A 25,674-nucleotide genomic window follows, 5' to 3' on the forward strand; every position below is an offset into this window, starting at 1 on the left:
AAAATCATGTTCCAAGAAATTAGGCTCCTAAACTAGTATTTAGGGGCCCTTAACCCACTGCCTACAAAAGAGTACCTCAGATCCTGTCCAAAAGACAAAGAAAAAATGAGAGAAACAATCTTTTCTGACTGCAGAGACTCTGAGGCTACAGTCCAAGACAGCAGATGATATCTGAACATGAAACAGCATAAGATGCTTTCCACGATGACTGAAAAACATCCTCCCTGTCTCCACCACAAAGACTGCAGGAGAACCTGGGTTAAAGGGTGAACAACGAACCTAAAACTGAAAGTAGAGGCCTAGCTTATGGAGGAGCTCCAAGGTAAACTAACAAAACTTAGAGCAAAGACTCTTAACAAGGCAAGTACAGAATCCACTCACTAAAAACGTATGCCTAGGTGATGGACAGGATTTAACATAAGAACATAAGAAAGGAGGAACACTGCAGGAGGCCTGCTGGCCCATACTAGGCAGGTCCTTTACAATTCATCCCACCAACAAAACATTTGCCCAACCCAATTTTCAATGCCACCCAAGAAATAAGCTCTGATGTGAAAGTCCCACTCAAATCCAACCCCTCCCACTCATGTACTTATCCAACCTAGATTTGAAACTACCCGAAGTCCCAGCCTCAATAACCCAACTAGGTAGACTGTTCCACTCATCAACTACCCTATTTCCAAACCAATACTTTCCTATGTCCTTTCTAAATCTAAACTTATCTAATTTAAATCCATTACTGCGGGTTCTCTCTTGGAGAGACATCCTCAAGACCTTATTAATATCCCCTTTATTAATACCTATCTTCCACTTATACACTTCGATCAGGTCTCCCCTCATTCTTCGTCTAACAAGTGAATGTAACTTAAGAGTCTTCAATCTTTCTTCATAAGGAAGATTTCTAATGCTATGTATTAATTTAGTCATCCTACGCTGAATGTTTTCTAACGAATTTATGTCCATTTTGTAATACGGAGACCAGAACTGAGCTGCATAATCTAGGTGAGACCTTACTAATGATGTATAAAGCTGCAGTATGACCTCTGGACTTCTGTTGCTTACACTTCTTGATATAAATCCCAGTAATCTATTTGCCTTATTACGTACGCTTAGGCATTGCTGTCTTGGTTTAAGGTTGCTGCTCACCATAACCCCCAAGTCCTTTTCGCAATCTGTATGGCTAAGTTCTACATCATTTAACTTATAAGTACTAGGGTTATGGGCACTCCCAAGCTTCAGAACCTTGCATTTATCTACATTGAACTGCATCTGCCACTTTTCTGACCAAGAATAGAGTTTGTTTAAATCCTCCTGAAGTTCCATAACATCTACGTTTGAATCAATTATCCTACCTATCTTTGTGTCATCGGCGAATTTGCTCATATCACTAGTAATTCCCTCATCAAGATCATTGATATATATTATAAACAACAACGGGCCCAAGACTGATCCCTGTGGAACGCCACTTGTTACAGATCCCCACTCGGATTTAACCCCATTTATGGACACTCTCTGCTTCCTGTCAGTGAGCCATGACTCGATCCACGAGAGCACTTTTCCCCCAATGCCATGAGCTGCCACTTTCTTTAACAGTCTATGGTGCGGAACTCTATCAAAAGCCTTACTAAAATCTAAGTAAATAATATCAAATTTAGCAAATGTAGCAAGGAAGAACTGGCCAAATATCAAATCTGGCTACCATACTCCGCACAGGCGGAGAATAGTCCGTATATCTGCCCCAATTATAGTGGGAATCACCTTGAGAATGTCTGACACCATCAGAGCATCCACTTTGAGCTTCTTTATATGAGAGGCTCATGTCAAGCCTAAATTAAAGACCGTTCCAAAAAATGTCACAGGTTGCATAAAAAGAAGGACAGCACCATGGAATAGCACCTGGAGAGCAGGGCCTCCAACCTGGGTAAAATGAACAGCCACCATCTTCAGAGTGGAAAACTGGTAGCCATCAAACATCATTTTAAATAACCAATTTGTTAGAAATTATTGGAGAAACTGAAACAGTTGGCAATGCAGATGGAGATAGCAAAGAACACCATATCAGTAGAGCGGTCTGAAGGAAGTACAAGGAGCACACAATCAGGTCCAGCAGAACTTCAGTTGGATGGCCACATCCAAACAAACCTTACTGTGACAAAAAAGAGTGGAGATCGAGATACCCCAACCTCCCCACTACCTTGGCGACTGCGCCAGGAGAGGGTGCAGAGGCATAAAAAATATACGTGAAGCCTAGAGATAATTCACTTATCCCGAGTTTAACTTCCTACAAGCACAGAACTGATCTGACATAGTCTCAGAAGAGAACATGGGGTGTTAATGCCCCAGTAGTTGCATTGCCTGAGAGAATGCACTGAGCCAAAAACTCAAACCGATTGGAGATATCCATGTCCTTCAGAAAGTGGGTCTTCTTTTTTGTAGAGGAAAGGGCCACTGTAGAATCCTGGGAACCAGATCCCCCATTTAATCATCCTTTAGTTGACTTCTGCTGAGGGGGAACATCTGACTTTTCTTTACGAGGTGGAGTATCCTATATACTTTCCCAGCTGGAGACAGAATTGGTACTCCTTGGAATGTTGAAAGGGCTTTATTATCGCCTTCTAATTTTTCTTAGTTCCTAAAAACGACCCAGACCCCTTGGATAGTTGAGCACCCGACAAGCTGTACTAGCTAGAGGCAGAGGGATGGCACTCATTAGGGTGTTTTGAGCCATTTTAGTATAGGCTATGGCGCTCACGAGGCCTCAGAGGGATGGAACACCGGTTGTGAGCCATCATTTTTTCTCGAAACGGACTATTGATATCTAGTTCCAGCAGTAGGCAGTAGTAAATGGCGCTTCAAAGGTGTAGAAGGCGAGTGACCCGTAGAGGAATCAAAATGCTCCTCCCTCTCATTCTGTGCCTTCACCAGGTGCCCGTCTGACAGACTCATCCCATGGGGTCTCCTCCAGGAAAACTCTCACCAGCCTCTAAGCCCCCGACCCGAAGATGGCAACAATGGCAGGCAGTCAGGACTGGTGGTCGCCTGGATAAGTAGTGGGGCTATTGGCGAGGAAGGACTAGTTTCACGGGAAGGAATATGCTCCGTGTGAGTGAGGAGCAGGTATTTTTTTTTTAAGCTTTTCAGCATAAGAACATAAGAAAGAAGGAACACTGCAACATGCCTACTGATTTATGCGGAGCAGGTCCATGTCCCCCCCCCCCAAAAAAAAAAAAAAAAAAAAAATTTCCAGGAGATTTTACACCAATTGGCAGGTTCCTTGGGAACATTCATAGCGTCATCTGTGGGGCAGATATGTAGTTGCGGGTATCTCCTTGGATTAAGGTGTCGCTTCATGGTTAGTTATATAAATTTAAGTTTAAAAAGGACATTGGTAAGAACTGGTTTTTCAAACAGAGTTGTCGATGTGTGGAACAATCTTCCGAGTAAAATAATAGAGGCTAAGATTGGACAAATATGTGAGTGAGAGGGGCTGGGTTTGACTGGTGCCTGGGTGTACGGAAGCAAGTTCTTGGGTAGCTTTGGGGAAGGGTTAGACAAATACATAGGTGGTTTTGTTAAAGATTTTCCTTATATGGGTGAGAAGGCCTACTGCAGTGTTCCTCCATTCCTACGTTTTTATGATTCCCCCGTCATTTTTCTCCAGACCAGATTAGGGTAATCCAACAGCGAACTACTTGTGCACTCCTAGTGTTGTGTTTCTTTCACTCAGTTTGAGGTTCACTGTAACAGTGATTTTCAAGGCTGAGTTATTTAATGGCACTGTTATTATTTACCAGTACTGACTTTCATTAATGTTAAAGCTGAAGTACCTTCACCTTTTTTTCGCCTTCAGCGATTTTTGCAATTCTGTGAGACGATCTGGTAATCTTTGCATCTCTTTACCCGCTCTAGCTGTGGTCTGGTCAGTCCCGGAAGACGCTGGTATTTGCAACTTAATAGCGACTGATCAACTTATTACAGAATCAATCTCGCACTTAGAAGGAACACTTCAACATGTTGCTTAATCAGAACACTTCATTTTGACTGTGCCGCAAGCTGATTTTATGAAGCTGTCAGCCAGCAGGAGTATATTATCAAGAGATCATTCTCACCGACTGAAGAAGTCACTCGTGGCGAAACATTTCCTCTAATAAATGTCCTGAACTCTGTGTTTTTCCTCACCGACATACGTAGTCGGTGTTGTCTACTGTGGATACCTGACGTACGACATCGACACCCGAGCCGTCTTGGCAAATCCATATATGCCATCAATGCCTATGTGTTTCTCTTGGGTTTATTTTATGTATATGTTAAATTCTTTTGATTTTTTCAATTCTTTTTTTATTTCTCCTCGTTTGATGTACTTCTGAAAGATCAGCCAAACTGCAGGGGGTAAGCACCTCTACTGGACTCTGAAAAACCCATTTTCTATCTGTCTGTCTGTATCTGTCTGTATCTGTCTGCCAGTATGTCTGTCTGTCTGTCTGTCTGTCTCTGTCTGTCTCTCTGTATGTTTCTCTTTCTCTCATGATGGTAGGATTGTTGGTGTCTTTTTTGTCTCATAAACACGCTGGATAAAAGGTATATCTTGCTACTTCTACTTACACTTAGGTCACACTACACAGGCATGCACATGCATATATATATATATATATATATATATATATATATATATATATATATATATATATATATATATATATATATATATTTATATATATATATATTATAAAAGTACCACCTCTATAGCTGGAATGGGGACCCTCATCCTCAGAGAAGACAATAAACGTACCTCAGAGAAAACTCAAGGTTCTCCCCGGAGCTGTTTGAATATTTTCTTCTCCTACCACCCCCTATATATTTTTATTCTATGTGAACATTTATTAATAAACAAAATACATTTACAGAAAAAAACATAAACATGAATACAATGGCACAATGTATCAAAGATGATGAATTTCCTCCAGCTCCTCCGAGGCTGGACGTGAGCCAAGTATGCAGCAAGCATTTCCCCTCTGGATGGCGACGCTGAGGCGCTGGAACATGAAAATGGCTGCCCTTGGGTCCCTGGTGGTGTCGATGAGTCTGGATATATATATATATATATATATATATATATATATATATATATATATATATATATATATATATATATATATATATATATATCTGGGCATCTCTGCAAAGGCAGTGATGATGTGCTAGTGTGGTGAAAGTGTTGAGTGGTGATGAAAGTGTTTTCTTCTTGGGGATTTTCTTTCTTTTTTTTGGGTCACCCTGCCGGCCGACTTGTTGAAATATATATATATATATATATATATATATATATATATATATATATATATATATATATATATATATATATATATATATATATATATATATACACACATTTTTTTTTCAACAAATCGGCCGTATCCCACCAAGGCAGGGTGGGCCAAAAAGAAAAACGAAAGTTTCTCTTTTCAAATTTAGTAATTTATACGGGAGAAGGGGTTACTAGCCCCTTGCTCCCGGCATTTTAGTCGCCTCTTACAACACGCATGGTTTACAGAGGAAGAATTCTGTTCCACTTCCCCATGGAGGTAAGAGGAAATAAACAAGAACAAGAACTAGAAAGAAAATAGAAGAAAACCCAGAGGGATGTGTATATATGTGCTTGTACATGTATGTGTAGTGTGACCTAAGTGTAAGTAGAAGTAGCAAGACATACCTGAAATCTTGCATGTTTATGAGACAGAAAAAAAGAACCCCAGCAATCTTACCATCATGTAAAACAATTACAGGCTTTCGTTTTATACTCACTTGGCAGGACGGTAGTACCTTCCTGGGCGGTTGCTGTCCACCAACCTACTACCTAGATATATATATGTATATATATATATATATATATATATATATATATATATATATATATATATATATATATATATATATATATGTATACATGCAATAAGATCACAGTAAACAGGTGATTTCAAAATATGCAAAACAACCACTCTGAAAGAATAGAGAAATTAGGAATTTCTCTATTCTTTCAGAGTGGTTGTTTTGCATATGTATATATATATATATATATATATATATATATATATATATATATATATATATATATATATATATATATATATATATATATATATATATATATATATATATATATATATATACATACATACATAGAAAAGCAGTGTAGTTTCCCTGCTGTGTACCTCACACGTTCTGCCATTAGTTTCGTGGGAGCCCCAACAGTTGTGAAACTGCAACACATTAGTTCAGGGGGGGGGGCAGTGTTGAAGTTAGTACCACAAGAAACAACAAGTATTTTTGGTTGCCTTACATATAGTCTTCTGGTGATCAAACGTATGGCCCCTGAAATATTGTACTGGGAATAGAACTTATGGCTTTACCCCCATGTCTTTCCACCCAAGATATAAACAGAGTGAAAACTCTGGGTTGGTCGAATGTGAGGACCAGTAAATTAGTTTTAACCAGGACACCACCGATCTTAATCTCAATCCTTTGAATTACAACCACTGCAGGATTCAGAAACCAAATGATCCCCCACACTTTCATGCTCCAGCAATCACTGGAAAACGATGCCACGACACTGCTTCAAATAACCAGTGGTAAGTATGTTCTCCAACGTGCCACCACAATACAAAAGGAGGGCACTGGCCTGCCTAGGTCAAGCAGTCTTGATCACAAGATTGTCCTTAGAGATTTGATGAATGATAGGAGCAAGATCTCTCCATATTGTGCCTCCAGCCCGACTAGAATTGGGTCGTGAGATCCGTGAACAATTATTAAGGCGCCGAGCGCCCACCGAGCCATTGAAGTGATTACCACTTACGTCAGCAATCGTTTAGCAAAAATCGTAATAAATCCACAACCCAAAAGTTTGTTCTGCTTCCTGGAAACAAACTGAAGGACAATTCTCCTGTCAACCTTACAGAAACAACCAGAATCCGGCACCGTTATGTCTAAAGAGTTGCCCACCAAAATGAAAACAGGATGGGAGCCAAGGAAACAATAGCAATCGAGTGCCCATTTGAGTCATGCTCTGGATTCCTGCCAAAAACCATGTCTGTGCAGGGGTTGTCTGGAAACGCATACACAGAGGAACCAGTGGATGAGGCTGGTGCCTTGACAGATATTAATGATAATATGGAAGAGAAAGAGACGACAGAGCAAAACTGAAGAAAAAAAAGAAGTCACTGCCATACCATTAGTCCCAACGAATCACTGATGCAACAAGTAATACCAACTTTCTTTCAGGGCCCAACTCTTACCCTCCCAGGACACATCCCAGTATGACTCTCCCAGTAGGAACACCAGAAGCACCAGCAGCATTCAGCTAGTAAGGGCAGATGACCTCTGGTAATACTTGTCGTCAGACAGCCACCGAATACACTGTTCAAAGTGCCACCAGGTGGTTCAACTGACGGTCCAATCCCTGTTGAAAGTTGTGGACCACCTCAGCGTCGGTGAGAGAACAAGGAAAAAACACAAAATGACCCCCTGCATAATCTCTCGAAGCAAAATTTAACGAATGGGATCAAGTCCTCGCAACATAAGCCCAATAAAGAAGACGTGGGGTGCCGGGTTCTTAGTCAGGCTAAGAAGCTCAAACCTCCCCACCACGCTAAGGCGATCCTGCGTCAGCGTAAGGATGCATTAGCGAGGGATCTGGCCACCGAGTATCTCGTTAAAGAGGGGGAATTATTTGAGCCATGGCGCGGGGAGACAGCGTATAATCCAGTGATTTAACTGCGGCCAACAAGACTCGGTCTGGCTAATGGCGAAGTGCTTAGTCTTAATAAAGAGTGCTTCCAATGCTTCTCAGGCGGTCGACGATACAGCCCCGTGAATGAATAAAACATCGACGTCCATATTTGTCACAACAACGTGAAAAATGGTCCATTAGATATAATTAAGAGGCTAAGAGCAACACTGCAACTGACACTATTTTAAATCGCATGAATCCGTCAGCGATTCTTCCCGTAGCTTGAGTCCTCGTTGATCACAAGCACCGACATGACATCCCTTGTACTTCGCCTGTAGCAGGAACTAGGTTCACTTGTAGCAGAGACCAGGTTCACCTGTAGCAGGGACTTGGTTCGTCTGTAGCAGGAACCAGGTCCACCTGGAGCAGAGACCAGGTTCACCTGTAGCAGGGACTAGGATCACCTGTAGCAGAGACCAGGTTCACCTGCAGCAGGGACTAGGATCACCTGTAGCAGAGACCAGGTTCACCTGTAGCAGAGACTAAGTTCACCTATAGCAGAGACCAGGTTCACGTGTAACAGAAAACAGGGTCACCTGTAGCATTAGCCAGGTTCACCTGTAGCAGGAACCAGGTTCACCTGTAGCAGAGATTAAATTCACCTGTAGTAGAGACCAGGTTCACCTGTAGCAGAGACCCGGTTCACCTGTAGAAGGAACCAGGTTAACCTGTAGCAGAGATCATGTTCACCTGTAGCAGGAACCAGGTTCACCTGTAGCAGGAACCAGGTTCACCTGTAGCAGGAACCAGGTTCACCTGTAGCAGGAACCAGGTTCACCTGTAGCAGAGACCAGGCTCACCTGTAGCAGAGACCAGGTTCACCTGTAGCAGAGACCAAGTTCACCTGTAGCAGAGACCAAGTTCATCTGTAGCAGGAACCAGGTTCATCTGTAGCAGGAACTAGGTTCACCTGTAGCAGAGACCAGGTTCATCTGTAGCAGAGATAAAGTTCATATGTAGCAGGAACCAGTTTCATCTGTAGCAGGAACCAGGATCAACTGTAGCAGGAACCAGGTTCACCTATAGCAGAGACCAGGTTCACCTGTAGCAGAGACCAGGTTCACCTGTAGCAGAGACCAAGTTCACCTGTAGCAGAGACCAAGTTCATCTGTAGCAGGAACCAGGTTCACCTGTAGCAGAGACCAGGTTCACCTGTAGCAGAGACGAAGTTCATCCGTAGCAGGAACCAGGTTCATCTGTAGCAGGAACCAGAGTCAACTGTAGCAGGAACCAGGTTCACCTGCAGCAGAAATCAGGTTAACCTGTAGCACTAACCCCTTCACATTATCGACTGATACCTCCACCCTCCTCACTACACCCCACCATCATATAAGACATCATGATATAAGGCACCATGATATAAGGCACCATGATATAAGACACCATAATATAAGGCACCATTGATGTAAGGCACCATGCTATAAGGCACTATGATATAAGGCATCATGATATAAGGCACTATGATATAAGGCACCGTGATATAAGGCACCATGATATAAGGCACCATGATATAATACACCATGATATAAGACACCATGATATAAGGCACCATGATATAAGGCATCATGATATAAGGCACTATGATATAAGGCACCATGATATAAGGCATCATGATATAAGGCACTATGATATAAGGCACCATGATATAAGGCACCATTATATAAGGTACCATGATATAAGACACCATGATATAAGACACCATGATATAAGACATCATGATATAAGGCACCATGATATAAGGCACCATGATATAAGGCACTATGATATAAGGCACCATGATATAAGGCACCATGATATAAGGCACTATGATATAAGGCACCATGATATAAGGCACCATGATATAAGGCACCATGATATAAGGCACCATGATATAAGACACCATGATATAAGGCACCATGATATAAGGTACCATGATATAAGACACCATGATATAATACACAACGATATAAGGCACCATGATATAAGGCACCATGATATAAGACACCATGATATAAGACACCATGATATAAAACATCATGATATAAGGCACCATGATATAAGGCACCATGATATAAGGCACTATGATATAAGGCACCATGATATAAGGCACCATGATATAAGGCACCATGATATAAGGCACCATGATATAAGACACCATGATATAAGGCACCATGATATAAGGCATCATGATATAAGGCACTATGATATAAGGCACCATGATATAAGGCTCCATGATATAAGGCACCATAATATAAGGCATCATTGATGTAAGGCACCATGATATAAGGCACCATGATATAAGGCACCATGATATAAGGCACCATGATATATGGAACCATGATATAAGACACCATGATATAAGGCATCATGATATAAGGCACTATGATATAAGGCACCATGATATAAGGCATCATGATATAAGGCACTATGATATAAGGCATCATGATATAAGGCACCATGATATAAGGTACCATGATATAAGACACCATGATATAAGAGACCATGATATAAGGCACCATGATATAGGGCACTATGATATAAGGCACCATGATATAAGACACCATGATATAAGGCACCATGATATAAGACACCATGATATAAGGCACCATGATATAAGGAACCATGATATAAGACACCATGATATAAGGCACCATGATATAAGGCATCATGATATAAGGCACTATATAAGGCAACATGATATAAGGCTCCATTATATAAGGCACCATAATAAAAGGCACCATGATATAAGACACCATGATGTAAGGCACCATAATATAAGGCACCATGATATAAGGCACCATGATATAAGACACCATGATATAAGACACCATAATATAAGACACCATGATATAAGGCACCATGATATAAGGCACCATGATATAAGACACCATGATGTAAGGCACCATAATATAAGGCACTATGATATAAGGCACCATGATATAAGGTACTATGATATAAGGTACCATTATATAAAGCATCATGATATAAGACACCATGATATAAGGCACCATGAAATAAGGCACCATGATATAAGGCACTATGATATAAGACACCATGATATAAGGTACTATGATATAAGGTACCATTATATAAAGCATCATGATATAAGACACCATGATATAAGGCACCATGAAATAAGGCACCATGATATAAGGCACTTGATATAAGGCACCATGATATAAGGCACCATGATATAAGACACCATGATATAAGGCACCATGATATAAGGCACCATGATATAAGGCACTTGATATAAGGCACCATGATATAAGACACCATGATATAAGGCACCATGATATAAGACACCATGATATAAGGCACCATGATATAAGACACCATGATATAAGGCACCATGATATAAGGCACCATGATATAAGGCACTTGATATAAGGCACCATGATATAAGGCACCATGATATAAGACACCATGAAATAAGGCACCATGATATAAGGCACTTGATATAAGGCACCATGATATAAGGCACTTGATATAAGGCACCATGATATAAGGCACCATGATATAAGACACCATGAAATAAGGCACCATGATATAAGGCACTTGATATAAGACACCATGATATAAGGCACTTGATATAAGGCACCATGATATAAGGCACCATGATATAAGGCACTTGATATAAGGCACCATGATATAAGACACCATGATATAAGGCACCATGATATAAGACATCATGATATAAGACACCATGATATAAGGCACCATGATATAAGGCACCATGATATAAGGCACTTGATATAAGGCACCATGATATAAGGCACCATGATATAAGACACCATGAAATAAGGCACCATGATATAAGGCACTTGATATAAGGCACCATGATATAAGTACCTTGTTAAATATATAACTATGTCAAATTCTGAATGATGAGGCACTGACCTCATATTAAGTATATAAGCTACATTATATCACGTAGTAAATGCTGATCTTGATGCTGCACATGATCACATATTAACGTTTAACGAGTGAAACAACATGTCTGTCCAGAAGCTCAATTTTTATGTCGGAAAGAAATGCATTATAAATTCATAGAATACATACATACAAATTTACCAAAGTTGGAGAAGACACATGCAAAGGTACCATAATTAAAAAAATTACTCATGGATATGTACTGTTGTTGGAGAATAAATATGAAAAAGTTGACCATATATACAGTAGATGCTAAAAGTCTAAGGTATAAACACACATTTTTTAAATGATTTTGTACATAAAAAACACCATAGACAAATTTACCAAAAGCCAATATCCTACAATGAAATTATAAAATACGACTATTTTTTGCCATAAGAATTATCTACAGTGCACTATGTATTGTAGCTACCATGATGTAGATGACAGCTAATAAGATTATAGGAAGAACTAACTAGGTTTATCTAGGTTACCCATCACACGTGTTGGGTTTTCACTTAGCTGTTACTGGAGGGTAATCTATAAGGCAGAAGCATTACACAATGTGTCAGAAAAACAAACTGAAATTTCACACTTTTACGAACGAAGCATCTTACAGAGGCTGGCGTACAGCTGCGTCACCCATCCCACATATAACAAACAAACACAATGACACAAAAAGCAGTTCCAGTCACATCTCACATAATTCCTCCTTCCAGAAATAAACAAAGCAAAATCATAATTTATCCTCACTGAACAATGCCATCTCCCCAGCGTCATTATATTAACGATCATTGTAAATTTACAAATTCTAATTCCCTTTATTAGGCTAAATTAGGTCAGGGTTTATAAACGTATGAAAAATGTATATTTAACCACAGACACACACACACACACACACACAAACACACACACACACATACACATATACACACACATACACACACATACACACATATACACACATATACACACACATACACACACATACACACATATACACACATATACACACACACATACACACACACATACACACACATACACACACACATACACACACACATACACACACACACACACACACACACACACACACACACACACACACACACACACACACACACACACACACACACACACACAAACATATATATATATATATATATATATATATATATATATATATATATATATATATATATATATATATATATATATATATATATATATATATATATATATATATATATATATATATATATATATATATATATATATATATATATATATGCAATAAGATCACAGTAAACAGGTGATTTCAGAATATGCAAAACAACCACTGTGAAAGAATAGAGAAATTCCAAGCGCATTCGTGACTACTCACATTATCAAGGAACTATGAAAGTAAAGCATCCAAGGAAGGTATATAAGGGGTCTGGCCAACACCTCACTATCAGATCCCACAACAGTTAAACACCTGACGCTCGCCGGCCCAACTGGACAGGTTCTTCGCACAACCCACCAACAAACTATTCTACCCAAGAAAATTTAAAAAATTATTATTTGTCCAGTGTATTATTAAATTCTTCCCAAATTCTATTAATTATAAATGGATCTAATTTATATAAACCAAAGGAAATATTCATATTATTGTCAAAACTGCTTTTTATGAAACAAGATTCAATTATATTCCTGTCGACCATGGACTTGCTTGATACTATTTTGTTGAATTAGACACATGTGTAACTCTTGGGTGGAAATGTAAACACATATGCAGTATAATGTGATCCTTTATTGACTACGTTTCGCCCACACAATCCTGTCAGACACTGTAACTTCTTGGGATCTTAATACTTGGGATTTCTTCACTTGCCTAACCCTTGGGCACGACCTACTTCCACATTGGACAAATGTGACACCACCTACGACTGCTGCCCCTCACCTGTCTACGGTTTATAAGCTGCTTTTCCGCTCATTTGCCGTATCCTATTCAAGATTGATGGACTGATCACATCGACTCAAGGCTGAGGGACTGATTACCTCATTCTCCTCCAGTTCTTCAAGTTTCTCCTTTGTATGGACTGATGAAGCCACTGTGTGGCGAAACGTTTCCTCAATAAAGATACCCAAGAGTCGCACATGTGTCTAATTCAACATGTCGGTTCTCTGAACCATTCATCTTGATACTACTTTCTCAACTTTTTGAAAATCAATTGGATGGTTAAAATCTCTTACATGAATAAATAGAGCATTGGAATCTTGTCCAGTTCTAATGCTATATTTATGTTGTTTTAATCTTAGTTCGAGATTTTTACCAGTTTGACCGTAATAAACTTTATCGCAAATTTTACAAGGAATCTAATAGACACATCCATCAGCATTTTGGGGAAAATTCTTTATCAAAAGTTTTTTTACTGTATCAAGGTTTTTGAATTCAACTTTAATATTAAAAGTAATTGATAAATCTTTTAAAGTTGCTAGAAATACTTTTTACAATCCAAAAAGGGACAATCAGCCTTATTCAACTAAAATTATGTTGGTTCTCCCTTACCATGAAACCTTGGTTGATATGCCTTTTCTTCTTAAGACTTTTATCATTAAAGTTGTATTCAAAAATCTTGATACAGTAAAAAAACTTTAGATAAAGAATTCCCCCCAAAATGCTGATGGATGTGTCTATAAGATTCCTTATAAAATTTGCGATAAAGTTTATTACGGTCAATCTGGTAAAAATCTCGAACTAAGATTAAAACAACATAAATATAGCATTAGAACTGGACAAGATTCCAATGCTCTATTTATTCATGTAAGAGATTTTAACCATCCAATTGATTTTCAAAAAGTTGAGAAAGTAGTATCAAGCAAGTCCATGGTCGACAGGAATATAATTGAATCTTGTTTCATAAAAAGCAGTTTTGACAATAATATGAATATTTCCTTTGGTTTATATAAATTAGATCCATTTATAATTAATAGAATTTGGGAAGAATTTAATAATACACTGGACAAATAATAATTTTTAAAATTTCTTATTTCTTGGGTAGAATAGTTTGTTGGTGGGTTGTATATATATATATATATATATATATATATATATATATATATATATATATATATATATATATATATATATATATATATATATATATATATATATATATATATATATATATATATATATATATATATATATATATATATATATATATATATATATATATATATATATATATATATATATACATATATATATATAATATATATATATATATATATATATATATATATATATATATATATATATATTTATATATTTAAATATATATACATATATATATATATATATATATATATATATATATATATATATATATATATATATACATATATATATATATATACATATATATATATATATATATATATATATATATATATATATATATATATATATATATATATATATATATAGAATGGGGTCCACCTCTGGTGTAAATTGTGGGACCCATAGCCTCGGAGAAGTGGATAAAAAGGCTTCAAGGAAGAATATTTGGATTTCTTCCTGAAGCCGTTTGAATATTCCACATCCCCTACCACTCCATCTTTTCGTATTTTTTTTTTATCAATAGGAATATTTTATTACATAATATGGTATATATATATATATATATATATATATATATATATATATATATATATATATATATATATATATATATATATATATATATATATATATATATATATATATATATATATATATATATATATATATATATCGCATGCCCTCGCGAATTCCTTGCATATATATATATATATATATATATATATATATATATATATATATATATATATATATATATATATATATATATATATATATATATATATATGTGTGTGTGTGTGTGTGTGTGTGTGTGTGTGTGTGTGTGTGTGTGTGTGTGTGTGTGTGTGTGTGTGTGTGTGTGTGTGTGTGTGTGTGTATGTGTGTGTGTGTGTGTGTGTGTGTGTCGTTGTGTGTGTGTGTGTGTGTGTGTGTGTGTGTGTGTGTGTGTGTGTGTGTGTATGTGTGTGTCTTGTCGAATAGGCAAAATTAGTCAATTAGCAGGAACTCATTTAAAATTAAGTCCTTTCTAATATTTTTTCTTATACGTTTAAAGATATATATATTTTTTTTTCATTTATGTTAATGTAAATTAATATTATAATCAAAAAGAAGCGCTAAACCACAAGTGCTAATGTTAATTTAAAAATTAATAATTCTTCACCAAAAGCACCTTAGAAAACTTACCTAACCTTCTTATAACAAGCGCAATTTAATTTACCCTAATCAAACTAAATATATTTTAGATAAGTTTACAGTAATTACAGTAATTTAATAATAAACACACACAATGAAATATTTAGTTTCGTTAGGTTCAGAATGATTTTTGCGAAATTACTGCATACACAAATTTTCGCTTGCCTTATTCAACAAGAAGAGCGTTGTTATTTAAGTCAAAATCACAGGTTTTGCCTATTCGGCACGACACACACACACACACACACACACACACACACACACACACACACACACACACACACACACACACACACACACTGCTGCAGCATATGGGCGCCTAGCAAACCTCAGAACAGCATTCCGACATCTTAATAAGGAATCATTCAGGACCCTGTACACCGTGTATGTTAGGCCCATATTGGAGTATGCGGCACCAGTTTGGAACCCACACCTAGCCAAGCACGTGAAGAAACTAGAGAAAGTGCAAAGGTTTGCAACAAGACTAGTCCCAGAGCTAAGAGGTATGTCCTACGAGGAGAGGTTAAGGGAAATCAACCTGACGACACTGGAGGACAGGAGAGATAGGGGGGACATGATAACGACATACAAAATACTGAGAGGAATTGACAAGGTGGACAAAGACAGGATGTTCCAGAGATTGGACACAGTAACAAGGGGACACAGTTGGAAGCTGAAGACACAGATGAATCACAGGGATGTTAGGAAGTATTTCTTCAGCCACAGAGTAGTCAGTAAGTGGAATAGTTTGGGAAGCGATGTAGTGGAGGCAGGATCCATACATAGCTTTAAGCAGAGGTATGATACAGCTCACGGCTCAGGGAGAGTGACCTAGTAGCGATCAGTGAAGGGGCGGGGCCAGGAGCTCGGACTCGACCCCCGCAACCTCAACTAGGTGAGTACAACTAGGTGAGGTGAGTACACACACACTCACACACTCACACACACACACACACTCACACACATACACACACACACACAACCACACTCACACACACACACACACACACACACACACACACACACACACACACACACACACACACACACACACACACACACACACATATATATATATATATATATATATATATATATATTTACATATATACATATATATTATTTTTTTATTAGCACACTGGCCGATTCCCACCATGGCAGGATGGCCCGAAAAAGAAAAACTTTCACCATCATTCACTCCATCACTGTCTTGCCAGAAGGGTGCTTTACACTACAGTATTTAAATTGCAACATTAACACTCCTCCTTATATATATATATATATATATATATATATATATATATATATATATATATATATATATATATATATATATATATATATATATATATATATATATATATATATATATATATATATATATATATATATATATATATATATATATATATATATACTGTCCCTAATACCTGGTTGGTGCCACAATAGGGACAATGTAATTTCAAAATATCTGCTTCCCCTTTGTTTACTAATTCTTATTCTAATATAGTGTATGGTTAATCTTTGTGTTTTGATGGGTAACTGGACTGGCTTATATATATCAAAAGATATTTAACCAAGGGTATACCAGCACTGGTATACCAATGGTTGTTTTATCTCTGATAACCCAACTAGTACGCCAGTAGTTGTTCGATCATTTAGCGTCATCATCTAACAAAGACGTGTACTTGATGGTCAAACTGTTCCTCCTTCCCAACATTTCTTGCCCCGGCGACGCTGGGTGGGCGCCTCGGGTACTTCCTCTTGTGACCAGTTCACTTTACACGACCGTAAGGAGTCACCGGCGGCCTCACCGGTAATGGAGTTCCGGTTGGCAGATGAACCTATGTCACCTGAAAGGATATCAATAAGGTATTAAGAAAATGACTTTACTACATATTAACAGATAAGTTTTTTAATGTTTTATATATTTTTTGCATCTTAATTTTATTGCTAATATTTGAATGAATATATGTATGTGTATGAACTCAGCGAGTTACACTCACCGATATGTAGGTGCGGGAGTCGAGTTTTAGCTCTTGGCCCCTCTTCCAGCTTCTTGTTCCCTATTATGTTTACTTTTGAAACTGTTCATAGAATTTGCTTCCACCTCAATTTGCAGTTCCTTCAACTTTTTTTCATCCCTAAGACAGACGAGGTACTTCCTGTCATTCCACTGAGACAAGTTTCTTTTTAGCTTCCGTCTATGCCCCCTTGTCCCCGTCAAACAGATTCTTCCTATGTGTGTGTGTGTGTGTGTGTGTGTGTGTGTGTGTGTGTGTGTGTGTGTGTGTGTGTGTGTGTGTGTGTGTGCGTGTGTGTGTGTGTGTGTAGTTATGTTCACTGAGATAATGAATCATGCGTACTTGTAACTCATTAGAAGTGTTGTTGTCGGTGTATGTGTGTATAATACAATCATTGTTAGTTTGTCAACGGCAAGCTTTCCTGTACTCATAAACTGTCACCTCCGAAATTCCATGTTTCTCCTCCATAAACATATTTGCAACTGCTCCAAGATATAATGCACAACTCTCGCTGCTGTTGTTTCTTTATGTTGGCTCCACTCCTGACTTGGTTATTAATTGCTCCAGAACTCTTGATTAAGCATAGCCCTTACTGGGTCGCAGCATCACAAAACTCGTCATTAGAGGGAATTCATGGAAGCTCCACATAACAGAACTAACCTTTCTAAATTATTAATAGGAAGAAATAAATTGCGAACAGTTTAGTGTAAATATGACACAGTAACAACACCAGCGTATTTTATTAAGGTTTCTCTCCTGCGAACTTTGTCCATTCAGTACAGACAATAAGTATTTAAGAGATTATCATTTATCAGTATACGTAGGGAAAGAGAAGTTAGGTCAGCGTGTCGGTCAGTCACCTCATCGCGGCGTCTTGTCGGGAGTAGCACCAGGTTGAGCAGTAAGTTGAAAAATGATGAAACTACTAGACTTCCAGACTAGAGTGTTAGAAAGGGCGATCAATAATGCCTCAGGGAAGTGTCTCCTTTGCAGATCAGTCCCTTTGATTATGAGACTGACTCATCCCCCACTTCACTGAAGGAGTATGCTAATTATAGTGAACCATGCACACGACACTCATGTCGCATTACTCTAAACAAAAAGTATTTATTTTTCACTTTTCTATGTTTTTATAAAGTTACATAACATTTAATGACGAAATATTACTGAAAATGGTAACGAATTATTTTTAATAGTATTTTTATGAGCATTTGAATATAGGGATATCATTTGATTCCATGAAAAATAAACGAAACAAAGAAAATATCAGAGCATCGAAACACAAGTTCATAACACAATATATAGAAGATCTACACAATGCTCCCATACATTTTCTAAAACTACAGACATAGGGCTAATATAAAATCAATATGAAAATTTTTCATCGGAGATGGTACCGATAGTCAAAATTTTGGGATCGAGCGCGAAGACCAACTCTACACAATGAAGTTATATTAGACACCACTCCCACTCCTCCCGCAACAACAGCATCTTCACCCTTCAAGAGCGCTGCATCATCTGTGATACCTCCAAGACGAAATTAGATTCGTTATCTTCCATCGAACTTCTTCCAAACACTTCAGAGCTCACTTTTCTTAAAATCGTGTAGAAATACGATAACATTCATTGAGACATAATTTTGTTCAAGTTCCAGTCTTATTGGGAACGACTCTTCTTACTTTTATCTGAGCTTTATTCTCCTTATAAAAACGCTTATTAAAGTAACACATATAAAACAAACATTTAAAATTCTTCACCCAGCAGAGATAGGTGTTTTACCGTGATCCGAGGACATTAGGTGGTGTGGGTGCCTCAGACCTAATTTCATTCTACTCCCCGTTTGGTGTACTAGCCTCCACGAGCAATATATATATATATTATTGTAAACACGGACGAATGGTATTTAATCAATAACTACACTACAACTAGCCGAGAACTCGAACCATGAGGCGGGCCAAAACGACATGGGTTCGAGTCCTCGGATAGCCGCAGTGTTGTTATTGATTAAATACTACTCGCCGTGGTTACAATACTATATATACTGCTCATGCAGGCTAGTAAACCAAACGGGGAGTAGAATGAAATTAGCTGTGAGGCACCCACACCACCGTATGTCCTCAGATCACGATATATATATATATATATATATATATATATATATATATATATATATATATATATATATATATATATATATATATATATATATATATATATATATATATATATATATATATATATATATATATATATATATATATATATATATATATATATATATATATATATATATATATATATATATATATATATATATATATATATATATATATATATATATATATATATATATATATATATATATATATATATATATATATATATATCTCCAGGACTCAAGTCCAGCCTGCCGGTTTCCCTGAATCCCTTCATAAATGTTACTTTGCTCACACTCCAACAGCACGTCAAGTATTAAAAACCATTTGCCTCCATTCACTCCTCTCAAATACGCTCACGCATGCTTGCTGGAAGTCCAAGCCCCTCGCACACAAAACCTTCTTTATCCCTTCCCTCCAACCTTTCCTAGGCCGACCCCTACCTCGCCTTCCCTCCCCCCTCCACTACAGATTTATAAACTCTCGATGTCATTCTTTCTACATGCCCGAACCACCTCTACACCCGCTCCTCGTCCCTCTCGATAATAGTTTTGGTAACCCCGCACCTCCTTCTAATTTCCGGACTACGAATTCTCTGCATTATATTCACACCACACATTGCTCTCAGACATGACTCCACTGCCTCCAGCCTTTTCCTCATTGCAACATTCATCACCCATGCTTCGCACCTATATAAAAGTGTTGGTATAACTATATTCTCATACATTTTCCTCTTTGCTTCCACGGACAAAGTTCTTTGTCTCCACAGACTCCTAAATGCACCAATCACCCTTTTCCCCTCATCAGTTTTACGATTCACCTCATCCTTCATAGACCCATTTGCTGACACGTCCACTCCTAAATATCTTAATACATTCACTTCCTCCATACTCTCTCCCTCGAATCTGATATCCAATCTTTTTTCACCTAATCTTTTTGTTATCCTCATCACCTTGCTCTTTCCTTTATTCACTTTTCTTTTTTTTTCTTTTACATACCCTACCAAATTCATCCACCAACCTCTCTTCAGGATATCCCAAAAGCACAGTGTCATCAGCAGAGAGCAACTGTGACAACTCCCACTTTGTGTTTGATTCTTTATCTTTTAACTCCACACCTCTTGCCAAGACCTTCGCATTCACTTCTTTTACAACCCCATCTATAAATATATTGAACAACCATGGTGACATCAAACATCCTTGTCTAAGGCCTACTTTACTGGGAAATAATCTCTCTCTTTCTTACATACTCTAACCTGAGACTCACTATCCAAAAACTCTTCACTGCTTTCAGTAACCTACCTCCTATACCATACACTTGCATCATCTGCCACATTTTCCCCCTATCCACCCTGTCATACGCCTTTTCCAAATCCATAAATGCCACATAAACCTCTTTACCCTTATCGAAATACTGTTCACCTATATGCTTCACTGTAAACACTTGGTCTACACACCCCGTACCTTTCCTAAAGCCTTCTTGTTCATCTATCCTACTCTCCGTCTTACTCCTAATTCTTTCAATAATAACTGTACCATACACTTTACCAGGTATAATTTTTCCACTCTCTTTTGTCCCCTTTGCCTTTATACAAAGGAACTATGCATACTCTCTGCCAATCCCTAGGTACCTTATCCTCTTCCATACATTTATTAAATAATTGCACCAACCACTCCAAAACTATATCCCCACCTGCTTTTAACATTTCTATCTTTATCCCATCAATACCAGCTGCCTTACCCCCTTTCATTCTACCCACTGCCTCACGAACTTCCCCCACACTCACAACTGTCTCTTCCTCACTCCTACAAGATGTTATTCCTCCTTGTCCTATACACGAAATTGCAGCTTCCCTATCTTCTTAAACATTTAACAATTCCTCAAAATATTCCCTCCATCTTCCTGATACCTCTAACTCTCCATTTAATAACTCTCCTCTCCTATTTTTAACTATCAAATCCATTTGTTCCCTATGCTTCCTCAACTTATTAATCTCACTCCAAAACTTTTTCATAGTTTCAACAAAATTTGTTGATAACATCTCGCCCACTCTCATTTGCTCTCTTTTTACATTGCTTCACCACTCTCTTAACCTCTCTTTTTCTCTCCATATACTCGTCTCTCCTTGTATCACATCTACTTTGTAAAAACCTCTCATATGCTAACTTTTTCTCCCTTGCTACTCTCTTTACATTATCATTCCACCAATCGCTCTGCTTCCCTCCCGTACCCACTTTTCTGTAACCGCAAAGTTTTGCTGAGCACTCTAACACTACATTCTTAAACCTACCCCATACATCTTCGACCCCATTGCCTATACTCTCACTAGCTCATCTATCCTCCAATAGTTGTTTATATCTTACCCTATCTGCCTCCTCTTTTAGTTTATATACCTTCACTTCTCTATTACTTGCTGCTACTATTTTCCTTGTAGAACTGTAGCTACAACTAAAAGTGATCTAATATATCTGTGGCCCCTCTACAGACATGTACATCCTGAAGTCTACTCAGCAGTCTTTTATCTACCAATACGTAGTCCAACAAATTACTGTCATTACGCCCTACATCATATCTTCTTTTTCTTAAAATATATATTATCTAGAACTAAACCACTTTCTATACAAAGTTCAATCAAAGGGCTCCCATTATCATTTACACCTGGCACCCCAAACTTACCTACCACACCCTTTCTAAATGTTTCTCCTACTTTAGCATTTAGGTCCCCTACCACAATTACTCTCTCACTTGGTTCAAAGGTTCCTATACATTCGCTTAATATGTACCAAAATCTCTCTCTCTCCTCTACACTCCTCTCTTCTCCAGGTGCATACAAGCTTATTATGACCCACTTTTCGCATCCGACCCTTATTTTAATCCACATAACCCTTGAATTTCCACATTTATATTCCCTCTTCTCCTTCCATAATTGATCCTTCAACATTATTGCTGCCCCTTCCTTAGCTCTAACTCTCTCAGATACTCCTGACTTAATCCCATTTATTTCTGCACACTCAAACTAGCCACCCCCTTTAGCTTTGTTTCACTTAGGGCCAGGAAATCCAACTTCTTTTCATTCATAACATTAGCAATCATTTTTCTTATCATCCGCGCTACATCCACGCACATTGAAGCATCCCAGTTTTATAAAACTTTTCTTCTTCTCTTTTTTAGTAAATGTATACAGGTGAAGGGGTTACTAGCCCATTGCTTCCGGCATTTTAATCGCCTCATACGACACGCATGGCTTACAGAGGAAAGATTCTTTTCCACTTCCCCATGGACAATGAAGGAAATAAAAAAGAACAAGAGCTATTAAAAAAGAAGAAAAACCTAGATGTGTGTATGTACATATGTGCATGTGCGTGCCTGTGTAGTGCGACCTAAGTGTAAGTAGAAGTAACAAGATATACCTGTTATCCAGCGTGTTTATGAGACAAGAAAAAGACACCAGCAATCCTACCATCATGTAAAACAGTTACAGGTTTATGTTTCACACTCACCTGGCAGGACTATAGTACCTCCCTGGGTGGATGCTTTCTACCAACCTACTATATATATATATATATATATATATATATATATATATATATATATATATATATATATATATATATATATATATATACTGTGAGGTGTGGTCTAAGCCCTTTAATTGCCTTCCTTTGATGTATTACTTTCATAGTTCCTTGACAGTGTGAGTAGTCACGAAAGCTCTTGGAATTTCACAACTCTTTCACAGTGGTTGTTTTGCATATATATATATATATATATATATATATATATATATATATATATATATATATATATATATATATATATATATATATATATATATATATATATATATATACGTATATATATATATATATATATATATATATATATATATATATATATATATATATATATGTATATATGTATATATATAATATATATATATGTATATATATAATATATATGTATATGTCGTGCCGAATATGTAAAACTGGTCAATTAGCAAGAACTCATTTAAAATTAAGTCCTTTCTAAAATTTTCTCTTATACGTTTAAAGATATATTTTTTTCATTAATGTTAATGTAAAAATTTTTAATTTTGCACTAAAAGAATCTTAGAAAACTTACCTAACCTTATTATAACACGAACAATTTATTTTAGCCTAACCCAACTAAATATATTTTAGATTTGTTTACAATAATTTAATACTAAACAAGCACAATGAAATATATTTTTTTCGTTAGGTTCAGAATGATTTTGGCGAAATTATTGCATACACATATTTTCACTTGTCCTGAATGGCAAGATGAGCGTTGCTATTTAAGCCAAGATCGCAAGTTCTGCCTATTCGGCACGACATATATATATATATATATATATATATATATATATATATATATATATATATATATATATATATATATATATATATATATATATATATATATGTCGTGCCGAATAGGCAGAACTTGCGATCTTGGTTTAAATAGCAACGTTCATCTTGCCATATAGGACAAGTGAAAATTTGTGTATACAATAATTTTGCCAAAATCATTCTGAACCTAACAAAAAAAAAAATATTTCACTGTGTTTAGTATTAAATTATTGTAAACAAATATAAAATATATTTAGTTGGGTTAGGTTAAAATAAATTGTTCTTGTTATAATAAGGTTAGGTAAGTTTTCTAAGATTTTTTTGGAGCAAAATTAAAAATTTTTACATTAACATTAATGAAAAAAATATACCTTTAAACATATAAGAGAAAATTTTAGAAAGGACTTAATTTTAAATGAGTTCTTGCTAATTGACCAGTTTTACATATTCGGCACGACATATATATATATATATATATATATATATATATATATATATATATATATATATATATATATATATATATATATATATATATATATATATATATATAAGTAGTGCTGAAGGTGGCTGAGTGGCTCCTGCTGCTGAGTGGCTACTCCTGAAAAGGTCTGTGGCTGAGTGGCTCCCTTTCCTGAGCAGACTCCTTTTCACACCTATATGATAATGACCTTGACCTAGCCCTCAACCCCCACCCACGACCCCCCACCCACGACCCCCACCCACGACCCTCGACCCACTACCCCCACCCACGACCCCCACCCACTACCCCCAACCACGACCCCCACCCATGACCCCACCCTCAACCCCCACCCACGACCCCCACCCACGACCCCCACCCACGACCCCCACCCACGACCCCCACCCATGACCCCACCCTCAACCCCCACCCACGACCCCCACCCACAACCCCCACCCACGACCCCCACCCACGACCCCCACCCACGACCCCCCACCCACAATCCCCACCCACGAGCCCCACCCACGACCCCCACCCACGACCCCCACCCACAACTCCCACCCACGACCCCCACCCACGACCCCCACCAACAACCCCCACTCACGACCCCCACCCACGACCCCCACCCACGACCCCCACCCATGACCCCACCCACGACCCCCACCCATGACCCCACCCATGACCCCA

The sequence above is a fragment of the Cherax quadricarinatus genome, chromosome 25, assembly GCF_038502225.1.
Source record: "Cherax quadricarinatus isolate ZL_2023a chromosome 25, ASM3850222v1, whole genome shotgun sequence".
NCBI lineage: Eukaryota > Metazoa > Arthropoda > Malacostraca > Decapoda > Parastacidae > Cherax > Cherax quadricarinatus.